We start from the raw sequence: 16,423 nt of genomic DNA, 5'->3' as shown, positions 1-16,423 counted from the left end.
TTTTGCTGCAAGCACTGCCATTGCTATCTTCTAATCCTGATTAAGGACCAGTATTGGTCTATAGGAATTTACTGTCTGCTGACGTGTTTCAAAAATGACAGAGATTACTGCACCCTTCCATGAAGATGGGATTTCTCAGGTGCTTAATACCGTATATGTTCTTTGTGTTTCACTGCTGCAGTCCTGACTTGTGGGATTATCCTGGTGTCGAAGCCCTTGGCCAGCCCGACTACCAGGAAAAAACTCCCTACCCCTATAGCCGGTGGACACACTGACTGACATCGGTACACTCGGGTATAAGGGGAGTTAGCCAACATCATGATCTCAGTTCTTTCTTGCTGTCGGAGCCCAAAGCAGAGATTCAGTCAGTGAGTTGGTCAGTCTGCACCAAAGAGAGAACACTTCAGAAAGCTAAGTACCCCGTTGGGGAACCTGTTCTATATTTTTTGGCTAATGTCAGAGAAAACCAATAATTGTCTCCATTGTAGAAAACAGATTAAACACTGAGATTTTCATTCTTTTTGTATAACTTGCTTGGGTCCAGATTATAACGCTCCCAACTGTGCTCTACACCTGATTCAATTCTAGAACTATTAAATGTAGGGCTGAGATTTTAGCTAGGCACCTCAGTGAAACATCGGGTAGACCACGTGTTATGGTGTCCGCCAGTCGATCTGAAGCTGATTTACCTAAGCGCAAGTCGGAGATGGAAAAATACTCCAGGCTTAGGGCCTTGGATGATGTCCGCTCGCTGTCGACCAGTCCTTCCAGGCTTATTACCATTGAAGAAGGTGAAGCGCTTTTGCAGCCCCCTTCCATAACCGAGGTGGTGGCGCAGGCCTCTATTGAGACACGTTCAGAGTCCAATATGTTTTTGAGTCCCCTTGACATCTACCAAAGCCTTAGTAATCTTTTTGTCATTTGGGTCTGGGACTGTTCTGCAGGTCTTGGCTTCCGATGACTGCAGCATAACTGACATTGCATGGCACCAGACTTTGACATTGACTATTCTTCTGAGGGAGATGGGCATCCATGCTTTGGACATTGCCAAACATAACCTGAGAGCTACTCCTAGGAAAGTGGCTTCCTGTCTTCCCCAGCCAAGGCCTATTGGCTCCCACTCACAGGTTTATCAGCAGGATCTTGTGAGAATGGCAGAGGACATTATTTATTTTGTTAGAGGCATGCATCCCCCTTCTGAATCCTCTGTAGGGAAAAGAAAAAAATCTCCCTGAAGTTCTTTCTGATCCCTTTTAGTCAGATGAGGATTCTGACCAGGAGGATTTGGTTTTTTGAAAAGGGCCCCTCCATGGCATCCTTTGAAGGCTCAAACTCTGAGGAGAGTCTGGCTTCTGCTTCCCCTCCTGAGAATGTATCTTTTGGAGGAAACACTGCACACTTTGCAGGAAAATTTGCAGTGGGAAGCCCAGGAGTATCCTCAGTCTAAGAAAAGGATAAGGGATTTTCTCAGCCACCCAGAATATTAACCTCTCGCCATCCCTCCTGTTTTGGAGGTTGTGGATGATGTCTTCCTGGACTCTTCCTTGAAGCCAGACTCCCTCCCACCTGCCCATAGAAAACCTGACAAATTTTACAGGGTTTTGTATTCTCATAAGCATCTCTTTAAGAATCCTACATCTGACCCAGAGGTTGTGACCCCCAACCCCAAAGGAGCTAGTGCTACCTCTTCCAGAAATCCTTGGCCAACTGATAAAGAAAACAGGGCCCTAGATAGGTTTGACAGAAAAGTTTACATTTCTTCTACCTTTGTCTATGAGGGCATTAAACTGCCAGTTCCACATGATGAAATACCAGGAGACTTTACTGGATCAGATGAGACAGAAACATGTGGCTTTAGATTGCAAGGGGCTCTCTAAGGAGTTATTGGACCTTTGCAATTCCAGCTACCAGGTGGGAAAATATTCCCTCCACTGTGGGTGTGATGCCATGGAAGCCACCAGCAGGGTTGCAGCTATAGGCTCTTTAATTAGGAGACACGCATGGCTGAGGGAACAGTCCCACCCAGAGCATGTCAAATCAAACCTCTTGGATGCCCCCTTGGACAAAGAATGGCTCTTTGGCCCCAAAGCAGAATCTGTATTAAAATAAATGGAAAACAAGGCCAAGTCTATGCAGACTGCTAAAGCTTTGCACCCTCATTTCAGTAGAAACTCTCCTAAGCATTGGTCCTTTCCCTCCCAGTCTAAGGCTAGGCAAAGGAAGCCACATAGGGAAAGGCAGCATCAAAGACCCAGGCAGTGACATTCAGAAACCCCTCTAGGCCAGGAAGTTCCAGACTATAGGTCCCTAGCAGGGAACAATCATAACTCTTCCATGATAGTTCCCCCTCCCCTCCCTTACCCACCTTCTTCCAGACTTTGAGGAAGGCTAGCATTATTCCAATGAAATTGCTCCCTCATAACTTCAGACCAGTGGGTTCTAATCATCATTTTTAAGGGGCTACAAGCTCAAGTTTAAGCAGACCTTGAAACCATCAGGCTTCCCAGACATTCCTCCAAACCAAAGGGCAGAGGCTTTTTCTCAAATAGAGATGCTGTATGCCCAAGGCTCAATGGAAACAGTCCTAGAACAGCAAAAAGGAAGAGGGTTCTACTCCAGACTGTTTCTAGTTCCCAGAAAGGGAGGCACATGGCAGCCTATACTGGACCTGTCTGCCCTCATCCAATTCCTATGGGCTCCAAAATTCAAGATGTTGATCTTTCAAAGCCTCTTGCCCTTGATTTCTCCAGAGGCCCTTCATGCTTACCCTAGATCTAAAAGGCACATACCTGCATATTCCCATAGAGGAATCCCACAGAAGTTTTTTGCACTTCAGAGCAGGTACCAGACACTATCAGTTTTGTGCTCTCTCTACTACTCCCAGGGTCTTCACCAAATGCTTAGCCCCTCTAATTGCCTTCTGCAGAACAAAGGGGTTGCAGATTTACCACTGTCTGGACAATTGCCTTATCCAGGCTACAGGCTTGACAAAACTAAACTCAGACTTAATGTTCACCCAGATCCTCTTAACCTCCCTGGGTTTCTCACCGTAAATCATCAAAAATCCCAAACAGACCTCACAACCAGAATTGTGTTCTTAGGGGCCCTACTGAATTCCACACTCCAAAAGGCTTTCTTGCCTCTGGACAAGATCTCCTTCCTGACTCTGTACTTTCAGAAAATCATAGACAGGGACTTTCTCACAGCCAGAGAATAACTCAGTGCTCTGGGGTACATGGCCTCTTGCATTCGTATGAGTCCCCTGGCCACATGTACATGAGTAAACTCCAATGGTACCTCAAGAATGTGTAGTGCCAGCATGCACAACCACCCTTAGCCAAGATCAAACTGATTCCTTGCCTCAGGAAAGAATTTGCATGGTGGGTCAAAGCTTACTCTGACAATCCGGGCCTCTCCTTCAGATTCTTCCCCCAGGAGTAAACACTGACAACAGATGTCTCAGAGGTAGCCTGGAGAGCACACTTCAACCACTTCTAGATCCACAGGAAGTGGGACCACAAGGTTAGAGACAAACACATAAACTTAAAGAAACTTATGGCAGTCCAAAAAGGTCTACTAGCCTTCAGAAGGAAATGGAAACCAGGGGTACTAAAACAGACAATAGCACAGTCATGTAGTACATAAACAAGCAGTGGGGGGGGGGTGAGCACACTCCTACCCTCTGTCACCTGGCAGTGAATATTTGGGAAACACACTCCATAAAGTTACACCTTTTGGCACAACACCTGCCAGGTGTGGACAACCAACTACCAGACTACCTCATCAGAAGTCTGTCAGACCCCCACGAGTGGCAATTACATTGGGAAATTTGTCTCAACATAGCCAAAAAATGAGGAATTCCTCAAATGGACCTCTGAGCCACCAGGTAAAATATTCCAATTGAAAAGTTTTTTTTTTCCAGGGACATAACAAATTCAGCCTGGAAGACAGATGCCTTCTCATTCCCATGGACAGGACTCTTCATCTATGCCTTCCCTCTAATCCCTCTGGTTCCCAGGGTGCTGTTAAGGATAATGGAAGAGGGGCCAAGGGTGACACTTATAGCCACAGACTGACCCAGGCCGCAATGCTACCCTCTTCTGCTCAGGTTAAACTGCACAAAACCATGGCAGCTGCCACAGAGATTAGATCTTCTGATGCAGAGCAAGAGAAATATTGTGCGCCCCAGCCTGTGGACTCTCAAATTATCAGCATGGAGGGTCCCTTAACATCTTGGAGGGATCCTATCCTGCACAAACAGGTTCAGGACATCCTTACAGAGGTCTAGCACCAGAAAATCTTATTTGGCTGAATGGAAGAGATTCTCCCCTTGGTGTGGGCAACATGCTCAGAATCCCCATCTAGCCAAGATCACAGTTGTCTTGTCCTATCTGGCAAGTCTATTTCACAAATGCCCGTCTTACTCTTCCATACAAATTCATGCCTCTACTGTCTTAGGCCTCATCCCTGCCCAACCCTGTTTCTTTTCTCACCCCATTATGAAACAGTTTCTTAGGGGTTGATCCACATGAGGCCACCAAGAAGGCCTCCGGCCCCACCCTGGGACCTTAATTTTGGCCTGGAAAAACTTATTGTTCCACTATTTGAACCAGTTGTTCTGCTGTCTTAAAAATGTTGACATGGAAAACTGCCTTCTTTTTGGCTACCACTTCTGCTAGAGGGTTTTTTGAACTGCAGGCAGTTATGGCAGTGTAACCTTTCCTCATCTTCCATCCAGTCTCTCTCTCAGGTCTAACCCCTCCTATTATATACTATATTAAGTGACGGCACTGCTTTTAAAACAACTGCATTTGGATTGGCTGAGCAGGAAGGGTTTCAGCTGTTTATGGAAATTAATGTCATGTTGTAACAATTAATATTTTCAGGTATGCTTTACCAAACTTTGGGAGCCAGTATAGAAAAAGTGCACACTGAGCATTTTGAGATTGGATACTGAGGTATAGATTCAGAAAGGGACCATAGATAATTAGGATGTAGAGTCCTTCCTGGATTTCTGAGCAAAGATGGGAAGTTTTCTTCTCATACCAGTTTGTATAATAGGGTATCCAGAAGGGGGGAAGCTCTTGGCCTCCCTTCTAGGGAATAAATACATAAACTGGCAGATTTTGTTTTAGGTTATTTCTAGAGGAGTACAGCTCTTTGGTGAAGCAGAAACAATGTGTGGGAGACCATACTCAAACAGAGAGAGGATGACTCCTCTCCCTATTGATGCCTTAGCTGCTGGTGAGAGGAACTGGGAAATTTCCCTGGACCAGAAAATGAATTTATTAACTTTAACTTTAGTAACTTGAATGTGATACTGGAAGTTAAGAGAAAGGTCTAACAGAACTCCATTGTGTCTGCAATATGATATGAGAGTGTTTCCAGCATTTGGTATTGGTTGTATGAGATGGATCAGCAGTTGTAGAATTTGGAGACTTTTTGCAGATTTCCAAACAAAACCAGGTAAAAAAAATGTCAATTAAGCCTTTCTTAGAAAATAATGACAATGAATTTAAAGCTGTTACTTACCTAATTTTGAAGGGTTATTTGCTATCATTGCTCCGGGTAAAAAACATCATGACTGTACACAGTATATGCAAGACTGAGGACTTGAAACTGGGTACTGAAGTGTAAAGCTGATTGACCAGATGAAATCCTTGATTCACATAAATGTTCCTTTGGGGAGCTTCAGTGTAGTTTGTTGTTCACATAAATGTTCCTTTGGGGAGCTTCAGTGTAGTTTGTTGTTCACATAAATGTTTCTTTGGGGAGCTTCAGTGTAGTTTGTTGATGCTGTTGTGCATCTTACTTTGCAGACCATAGTGGAACCCTCTGCCGAATTCTATGGGAGTCAAAAGCAGGTCTGAAGTAGCTGTGCCTTTTGAAGTTCTGCTTCGTGTCCTTAATTTGCAGTCATATGGCATGACTCTCAGTCAAGGGGAAGCATTTTTTAGTGCAAATTTGCACATCTTTGAGGCTCCTCATTATAGGCTTTGGAGAAACTATTGATTTGTACCAGTTGCTTCCAACTGTACCTGATCTCCTCATAATGTATTTCCTAAACAGTGTTTAGCTTTTGTTTAAAAACTCTGAAAATCCAGTTTCTTTTGGAGGGCTCATCTTGGATTGTACATATTGGAAAAAAAAATTATATGAGGTGGGCAGAAAGAGGGGAGACTTTTAATAGGCATATAACTTCTTAGGAAAGTTAAGGAGAGCATTTCAGGTATTTGGTTGTGTTTCTTTGTTCATTTTAAATATGCATTATGAGTTTAAGTAGCTGGGTACTTAGAGATTTTAGACTAGGTATACTCTATATATGAAGTTCACAAGTAAGTACTAGGCTAGCTGCCCTTGTAGGCCATTTTAAGCATAGACAGTTTCCCTTTTTCTACTTGAAATAACCTTTCTCATTTGATTATAGCTTTGTCTTGCCCATCTCATGGTAACTAATTATATATTACCCCTAATGAGAATAACTGGGATAATACCATAGATAATTTGAGGGGATCCAAGCATGGGATAAATTGTTTAGGAGCTACCTCTCTCCATTAATGGTACAGGGGGTGATCCTGTGGTAAATTTTCTGCTTCCCATAGATCAAAGTTTTTCGTGAGTATGGACAGGGATGAACTTTATTTTATATAGATTGGGAGTCTGTTCCACAGCAGCAGCAGTATCTTCTGTGAGGTATCGTTCTCTTTATGCAGAAGAGGTGTAGTTCCCTAGACTGAGTAGTTCTAATGCCATTTGACTTGCTGATGTACAGTAAACCCATCAGTAATGGGTTGGGGATACCTTGTACGCTAGACACAGGTCATCTCTTAGCAGTCTGTAATATACTGAGTCAGTCCATGTAGGACATGTCGTTTAGGCCTTGTATCCTTTTGGCAAGTTATCTCTTTGGGTGTTCCAGTTGATGGACGTGTCTAGAAAGATACGTGCCAAAGGGGGCATTATATTCAATGATTGGCCTAATGTGGGCAGAGTAAAAGGTGACAATGACATTCCTAGATCTAGACTTTGTTTATAAGCTGTGCAATATAGAAGGACTTTCGTGCAACAGTAGACATATGCTGGTCAAAAGTTAGGTCACTGTCCACAGAAGTTCCCAAATCTTGAACAACTAGGCCAGCTCTTAGGGGCATAGTGTCAATGTGGTAGCTCCCTGAGGTACATGACTTCCCAAAGGATACAGTAATGAATTTTTCACATTTAGTTTCAGTTCATGATTTTTGGCACCATTTGTTTATTTGGGACAAACCTTCCAGCAGGATGGCTAATTCATCTGGGGATTTAACGACTCCTTCTAGCTTACAGTCATCTGCAAACTTAGTCAGACTGAGCCCTTTGGTATTGGCTTTTACTTCAGAAAAGTAGATGCCAAACTGGAGATTCACTTATGTTTCTGTATATTAAAATTCAGGAATCAATGTGATGATTAGTTTAGGAGGACTAGAGAATGTTAGAGACAGTTAGTAATGGATAATACTACATCTTTTCCCCCCAGAAAAGGACAGCTCACTTAGTTTATTGTTCACACCCCTCCTGTTGTCCCTTTACTAACCAAGTGTGCTTAATGAACTTGAGTTGCTGGCATTGTAGATGGGCACCCTGCATCAGCAGGGCTGAGTACTTGCTGATCTGGGTTCACACCCTCCCTCCTGTTTCATTCTCTTTGTTCTTAAGGCTGTCTTCAACTAATCTTAACTTTGTATTAGTTGTAAAGCAGAGAAAGTAGGGTTCTTTTACCTCGATTTTTCGAAGACCACAGAGAGAGCTAGCCCTGTACATCTGTGCCTTAGGTGATGAAGTGTGATAAGGCACAGGCTACATACCTGTTTGTTACTACTGTAGTATTCCTTGTAGTGTGCATGATTCAGAGGAGGGTATATAACCATGCAGTGTACCACTGTCTAAGCTGAAATCCTGCTTAAGTACATAATAGGCGCTGTACGATTGTGGCAGCATAAAAACTGGAAAGATAACTGTAATGGCTGAGTCAAGCCAATGTGTAAATAAGGAGCCGACTTTAGGAAAATGATGCATTGATAAAGCTGGTAAATGCACTGAAGCCGTGAGAAAAGGAAATGTAAAAATTATAGAATGATATAGCATAAAACTGAAAAAGTATTAAAATCTCTGTGAACTCTTGTCTTTCAAGGTATTTAGATGTTCTAGAATTGTAACATTCCCAGGCATGCTTGAACACAGTAACTAATGTGCATCATTTTGTCAAAAAAAACTAGGATTGTTATCATCAATTAAAAAGAAAAATCAAGGAACTTTACACATGTAGGGCTTCTAATGTAGTATAAGGAATGCTTTGTAATTGTTTTCCTGGAAATTTTATATTGGACAAACAGAAAAAAAATTTCATATACAGGAAGAAGCACAGTAGGGATGTGTCTTATTAAAATTCACTTAAGCTATAGCCGGCTGTATGTGAAGAAGAAGCATGCAGTTACTGGGTTTGTTGACTTTAACTTTTTGGCATTAGGTACCTCATTTCCCAAGTCAGACAGGATTAATATGTTGAATGTGTTAAAGGCACATTTTATTGTAAGATATGGTACTGCTTTCTTAAGAAGAATGAATGTCGAAGTACAGATATAACTGGTGACTAAAGCTGTGTAAAATGGCTAACATGCTTTTATTTTTAAGTTTTTCAATACACAGTTTGCACAAACTGCCGCAATATGTATGACACTACACTACACTACACTTAATCACACACGAGTTTCAACCAAGTAAACTGTAACTTTATATATATATTTACATAAATGTATATATACATATATATCCCTGGGTTCCTATTAGCAGAGAGAAAGACGGTAAATGCGAATACGGAAAGAGCGACACATATTGCGCGAAATACAGAAATGCCAAATGTCCGAAACAGTGAAAATGGAATTGTCAAAGTGCAATGGTTGGCCCGTCTGCGGTATAGCTCTGTAAGTTAAGTGTGCGATAGACAGGACTTTAGGGTTAGGATGTGGGTTAAGGTAAGTTAATAGATAGGTAATGTATGTAAGATTTAGTGTAGTGTTAGAAGTAGGGTTTTATTTAGCTGTATGTATGTGTATTATTTATTTGTTTTGGGTGTATGTCAGTAGGGGAAGTGTGCGGTAGTTACGGAACTTAGGGTTAGGGAGGGGTTAAGGATAGTGCATAGGTAGTTGTGTATGTGGGGTTTAGTGTAGTGTTGGAAGTAGGGTTTTGTTATATGTATGTGTATTTATTTTTTTGGGTGTATGTCTATAGGGGACTTGTGCGGTAGTTACGGACCTTAGGGTTAGGGAAGGGTTAAGGATAGTGCATAGTTAGTTGTGTTTGTGGGGTTTAGTGTAGGGTTAGAAGTAGGGTTTTGGTGCTTTACTTTAGGTTAGAAGTAGGGTTTGGTTAGTGTATGTATGTGGTTTATTTATTTTGTTTGGGTAGGTAATATGTACCGGGTGGTGGGGTTGGCTGACTATGACAGTTGGTTATTTTATTTTTTGCTGTTTAGTGCGTTTGGGATTTCTGCGGTTCGCGTTATAGGTGTTGACGTTTAGGTATTCGGTTAAAGGGTTTTTCGATTTGCTAATATAGACCCTATATCCCCAACTCACATTGCTAAGCCTGCATGATAATAATAATAATAAAATGAGCAAAACAGGAGTCAGACCATAGCACAACTTAAAACTCACTTTATAGTAACAAATGTGCAAAATCTCAAATTTAAGTGTGTCACCTGATCAAAAACAGTAAAATCCATCTATTTAGGAAAGAAAATCGCATGATGAAAGTGAAAGCATGATGTCTACAAACAGAAAATGAAGTAGTGTAAGAAAAGATAAGAAATGAAAAACACAGAGCAAAAGTGGTGACCATAGCAACAGAAAGCAGGCACTGTAAACTAGAAGTCAAATTACATACACATCCAAACACAGTAGAAAAAAATCTGCCAAGTATTTTTTGCCTTGAGAAGTAAATCTAAAGATACAGCACTGAAGTTAACACACTGCACCAATAAAATTGCATATTAAAACAGTGTAACATACATGTAGAATTTACCATAGAACCCAGTTAAACGAAGGCAGAAGGTATACCATCAGCTAAAACAAGTTAGTAAAAATAATAGGGCTGGGGAGCATTACTGGTTAAACATGTTTATTTATTTGTTGAAACACAGGTGCCCAGTAGGAAGGTAGCTGGAATAAAGAAGCTGAACCACGGCAAATCTTCTTTTTTAATACAAAATGGTGAGCGCTTTCACAGTGGTAACCATTGCTTCATCAGACAGTCTTCTAGCTATTCCAGCTACCTTTCTACTGGGCACCTGTGTTTCAACATTTTCAACTTCTGGGATGGTTTGGATTTATATGTTTATTTATTTTTAATTTTGATGGCAACTCACAAGAATTATTATCCTAACTTTGGGCGGCATGATGCCAGGGGATCTTTTTGGGCTAGGCTTATATAGGCTCCAGGGCCGTTAGCCTAGTAGACACCTATGAACCTTGTGAATATGTTTAGGGTGCAGCAGTAAGGACACCATCAGTTAAATCAGCTTATGCAATTGATCTTCAGCTTCATGCATTACAAAATGCCTAGGTGTGTGGTAATATCTATATCGCGCACTTCCCCACATGCCTTATTACACGCATATAGTCACACAGAAGCTCTGAGGTGTCTGCACTTCTGTGTGCTTTATTCAACTATCAAGAAAGCAGTTTGGTATAACACATTTTAAATTAGAATATTTATTAATCTAGTTAAAAATAAAAAATGCTATTCTTACTCAAAAGTTTAGTACAGAGGATGTCTGCTTTTTTAACACCTTTATTAAATTATCACATTTATACAAAAGTAATCAAACTGTATTAACAAATTAACATGGACAAACATTATACATGACATATATTGCCATATATCATATAACCTAAGCAACATTACATAAATTATTCAATTCATGCCCCTTTTTTTAAACAAGAAACATCTTTATTAAACCATCAGTTATGACATAAGCAATCGTACATTTATATAAATGAAAAAAAAAAACACACCAACACAATCCTAGTTGCAAGCATTTTACATGAGGAACCATACTGACACACTCCCAATTGTAATCATTATGCATCACTTACAATCTACCCAATCATTTTCAGTCAAACATCACATATTTAAGTCCTGCCTTCTTTTAAACCTCATTCCTTCCTTGTATGTATTGTTCTCATAATTCCCATTTTTTTCCTATGTAGTTTGCTCCTACCCTTTTCTAAAGATCTCAATTTTAGTAGTTTTATCTCTGGTACTATATTCACTACTTCTCCATTGTATCATACAGGATGTGAATTAAAATGAATGCAGAATCACTAACTGTAGGATTTTGTCTATTGAATTTGCTTATAGACATCTAATGTGTCACAAGTGCGTAATATAATTAATATTTGCTCAGCAGCAGTGTGGTCACAAGGAGCGGGTGATAACTTCAGATACAGGCACAGAAACAGCATAGTTGCACTCTGGGATCCAGAGTTCTGAGTTCCTGCTTTTCAAAGTGAAGTCCATGTACAAATAATGAGAGCTTGCTGAATGTTACCTAACAAGAAGACATGTTTGTATCTGATGTGTGCCTCCCGTAGGTTTCACAGCTGCACCAACATGTGATTATTACCATGAAGATTGCCCGTTTACTATATGAGTGTTTGTGCAACTGACAGTGGTGAAGATGTATCAGTGTCCCATCTATGAGGGCACAATACATAAATGTGTAAGACTGCTGAATAAAGGTGTGCAACACAGTGTGTCAGTTGTTATCGTTGCAGTCCCACAGTGCTTGGGTCTTCAGTTTAGATCTGGGTGGAGTCTTCATATCCTCGCTGTGCCTACATGTTTTTTTTTTTTTTCTGGATGCTCCAGTTTTCTGTCACAGTTGAATTGGAAATCTTCCAATTTGCCTGCACATGTTAATGACGTGTGTGTGTGTGTTGGTGTGTGTGTGTGTGTGTGTGTGTGTGTGTGTGTGTGTGTGTGTGTGTTTTGTACATCCTGAGATAAACTGGTATCATTTACTGGATTTGTTTCTCTGTCTTGTGCCCAATAAGCACCAAGATAGGTTCAATCTCCCTCTTAATTGTGAACTAGATGTAGGAGACATTGGAGAATTAATGAATGAGTTAATTACTTAATTAATACAAAATAGAAATGTATATTCAGATTGCATTTTGTCTTTTTTCTTTCTTTACCTCTTGTTGTAGATAAGGAAAATGTAACTATAGTCATAAAATTCAAGTTGTGCCAGCTAAGTTTGCTTTTGCAATAATTTTTAGGGTGTATATATACTAAGTATTTTGGAGGGTGACTTGCTGTGACTTGTATAATGCATATGTATACTAAAAATAGTTCTATTATCAAAATAATAGAAATATTGCTGTTACTGTTGTAATGTGGGAAGCAAAAGCATATTATTACATGGGCTCAGAGGTTCCTTACAAAAATAATACAAGGCTTAACAAACTTGCCTGCCTTATGCAGAGTGCCTTAAAGCCCTTTCCTCTTTCCTGTGTCTCCTTAAGATTGTTGAGGGACGATGTATGTCTGGCTTACAAGGCATCTGCAAGCCCCACACTTATGAATCTCCTGCATATCGTTGCCAAATTGTATAACCATACATTCCTCCAAAAGTCTCTTAAAAAAAAAAAAAAACCTCAAACAGTATCTCAAAGTGAACGGCTTTGCAGATGTACAAACCCTGATTAAGTTAAAACTGAAAGCATAATCTGTAAATATCATAACATGCAACTACGTCACCAAGCTCTATATCCAATCTGATGTCTCTTGCTTTTAATTGTGTCTGTCCATGAGAACTGTGAGTCCCTAGTAGGGAACACTACTAAGCCATTGTACATAATCACTTTGTTTTATATTTTCTAATGTTATCCAACTTCTTGTGTAATCTATGTAAGTTTGTCTATTTAGTACTTTTCTCCCCGGGCCTCCACTGAAAATGGACATGTATCCAGTCGGACTATCCCAGTAAACAAATTTAAAATAAAATAAAGTAAAATAAATAAATATTTGTAAGTCCAACAGAACCAGAAATACAAAGTCTAAGGACCTGAATTTTCTCTGACTTAAACAGAACATGCTGGAGAGACAGATAAGTGTCCCAGACACTGCCCTTCTTATGGAACAGGCTTCCCATCCATGTGAAGATGAGTTTGTGTATTACCCAGTTTAAAGACAACCTAGACCAGTGGATGGGGAATAGGAAATTTACAGTGGGCCTGGCATCCATGTCCCTTATGGTCAGAAGTAACTTATAAATGCCTGGCTGTCAATGTCCTGTTTGGCTGTTAGGCATTATTATTCTTTTGAGAAAACTTGGCTAGGCTTAGAATGCCCCCCCATTCCCGATCATTAGCCTAGTAACAATCAGTAAATAATCAAAAACGAACAGCAACCAATGGTTAAACCAGCACTAAAACAAAAATAAAAACCATCCAGGGAAACTGTTAACTGTTGTTACTATTCAAGGTGTTTTACATTGCCTTCATTTATTTGGTTCACTATCTATTTGCTGGATTAAAAGCAGAACAGAACACTTTGTTTCCCTGGATGGTTTTTATTTTTGAATCAGTAAATAATGTTATCCTTCTTCAGGCTGGTTGAAGAAATAAAACAATTGAACATTCATAGAACTTTAATGTTAACATAAATAGTTGTCATTTATTAACTGTAACACCACCGAGCATCCAGATTACCTTAGCCATACAAACAACTCTTTCTTATCTGGTTCATAACACACAGGGCTGAATTTATATAGATTACCTTGTCATGTTCATTTCAAAGTAATCTTTTTATAAGAGACAGCTGTAACAAGGTGATTTTTAATGTGAGGCAGTTTGGAGGAGAGGCATATGATAATTAGACGTACTCTCCCACAGGACTGCCACAGGGAAGGCATCTACGTGTCAAGTGATTCACAGAATTGCTCAGCCATGTAGATCAGCACAGCCGCTCCTTTCACATTGCAGCTGTGAATATGACTAAAAGGCCATGTTCTTCCATTGTAGTAGAGCTATGTTCTGGGGAGTTTAGTGGTCAGAGAGGGCTAGGAGGTGAATATGTGAGTATATCCAAGGGGCTGCATATGTGAGTGCGTACCTGCCTGGGAAGTAGCAGGAGGATGGTGGTGAGGGGTTATGTTGGGGGGGGTGAGTGTGTGTGTGCAAGTGGGTTGTGGTGACTGACATACTTATACACCCTTTGACTACTGAGCTTGTAGCACTGGGTTGGGAGGACCAGTTAGCATCAGGGATGACGTTAACTTCTCATGCCTTAATTGTATTTTAACAGTATAGAAATCGTGGGGGGATGAGGGAAACACTAAACACCAAAAATACTCATATGGAGTGCCTTAAAGGAACCCAGTTAAACAAAAGGTTCAGAGAAAAGATGTGTGCTTTAAAAAGCACAAAGTATACCTCATACCCTCTACTGTCTCACCTCCCACAGAGGATATTAGTCCTCTGTACCCCTTCTAGCCACCAGGGATTACTGTTTAAAATAAATACATGTTAAAAAAATACATGCAGGAAAAAGGATCTGAACCTTGCACCCTTGACACAAGACACCCCTGCATTAGTCTGCTGCCCTGATATGTTAGTGCAACATGTTTTTTTTTTTTTTTTTACTATATTGCAGTAGCGTTGTCGCCTCACAGTAAGACGTTGTCCGGTTCGATTCTCAGCTAGACCGTCTTCTGCATGGAGACATGCGTGAATGGGCGTACCTTTGTTGAAGGTTGTGCATCAGGGCTGGTAACTCGGCACGTAAAAATCAACTACCAATCATTAGCGGACCGGAGTTCCGCTGTGGCGACCCCTAACTGGGAAAAGCCGAAAGACACAACAACGACAAATTACTATATATTGAGGATCTCAGGCATTATGCAGTGTCTGCAATATGAAGTGCCATATCAGGGAGGGAGGTGGGAAACGTTAGACATTTATCTTCACCTTGCCAGCAGGTTTTACTTTGACATGGATTTACTGAAGGATATGAAGTGTGAAACTCAAATGGCTGGCGTTATTGTTTGACTGTAATCATTCAAGTGTTATCTGGGTAAGGGAACAGGAGTCATTGCAGGTGTTCTTACAACAGGGACAGGTATGCAGTATGTGGCTTATGTGCATGTGTCTGTTTTACTGTGTGCTTGTGTGTGTGTGGGAGTATGACTGAGAGGTTGGGGGTGTCTGCACTTACACAATGTGGCCTTCACAGTTACCTGTCTCGGGAAGTGCTACTCTGTAGTTAACCGAGATTCGTAGACATGCACACTAGCTGTTAATGAAATTTTCCTCACTGCGGCTAATGTAGCTATGAATCACAGAATACTGCATTGTGGTAACACAGCCTTTTTACTCCAGGCTGTAATGCATGCACCGGAGATCTTAATGACTCTCTGGGATTATCTTGTAAAGTTCAACATGAGGCAGGGGACAGTGTTATAAATTGATGGAGATTGTTTTTAAAAGTAGAAACTGTTCACGTGTTAACCAGCATCATGACAGAAATGGATAAATGCCCTTAAACACTATCATACACTGCAAGCATTTTTCTATGTAAATACATCTGATCATTTAAAATATCGCTGAGTTTACAATTGGTCATGCTGTGATCAGTGTTTTCCCCTGATAATCAAAATGTAAATAGAATAAAACCAAATACATTAAAAAGAAGCTCAAGATTTGTGGTTTTAAAGTTAAATGTATACAGTATAGATGTAAGCAACATCTTCACAATTTTCTAGAGTTCCCTTTATACTTGTTTCTTACTTGTAAGTGTTGCTGCTGAGCCTCATACTTTGTGACAACTCTAGTAAAGGATTCCAAGAATGCCCTTCATATTTTGTCACTCTTCTCTGCTTTCGATCTCAATTCTAAGCCACTAGCTATATCTTTCTCATGTATAATACTGTGACTTAATGTTCAAAAAACTGGCATTAATGAGGACTGTTATTTTGCTGTCTGTCACATACATGCAATGAACCTGAGTGTGTATAGAAGATATTACTACCTTACTGAGTACATTTTTTACTGCAAAGTTTATTGTGCCCATTATTGGTAAAATAAGCAGCTTGGGTGTATGCCAGACGTTGTGATGTACTTAAACAAAGTATAGATTTCTTGTCATTGATTCAGAATGCAGACTACATCTGTACCATAAGTGCTAATTTAAGCTTAGCATTCAGGAATTCAATGGATACATTTTGTGAATTATGATGATATATTTTGTGAAACAAGAACCAAAACCCTGTAATCTGATGGGAAAATTATTGCCTAATGTAATAATCTTCCTTGACATCAGGTCTTTACTTTTCATATATTCTTTCATATCAGCAGTTGTATAAACTTTAACTGCTTTGAATTTC

The 16,423-nt window shown here is 40.2% G+C and overlaps 1 protein-coding gene across 2 annotated transcripts in view; it reads left to right on the top strand.

Annotated features, from left to right (window-relative positions):
- Positions 1-16,423, top strand: part of PITPNC1 (phosphatidylinositol transfer protein cytoplasmic 1) — a 2,469,295-nt gene that overhangs the window by 230,839 nt on the left and 2,222,033 nt on the right. The window lies entirely within an intron of this gene.

Source organism: Protopterus annectens, chromosome 10.part0, assembly GCF_019279795.1.
Source record: "Protopterus annectens isolate FY-2018-M chromosome 10.part0, PAN1.0, whole genome shotgun sequence".
Classification (NCBI taxonomy): Eukaryota; Metazoa; Chordata; order Ceratodontiformes; family Protopteridae; genus Protopterus; species Protopterus annectens.
Note: the sequence above shows the minus strand (reverse complement) of the source record. Positions and strands in the feature narration are given on the sequence as shown.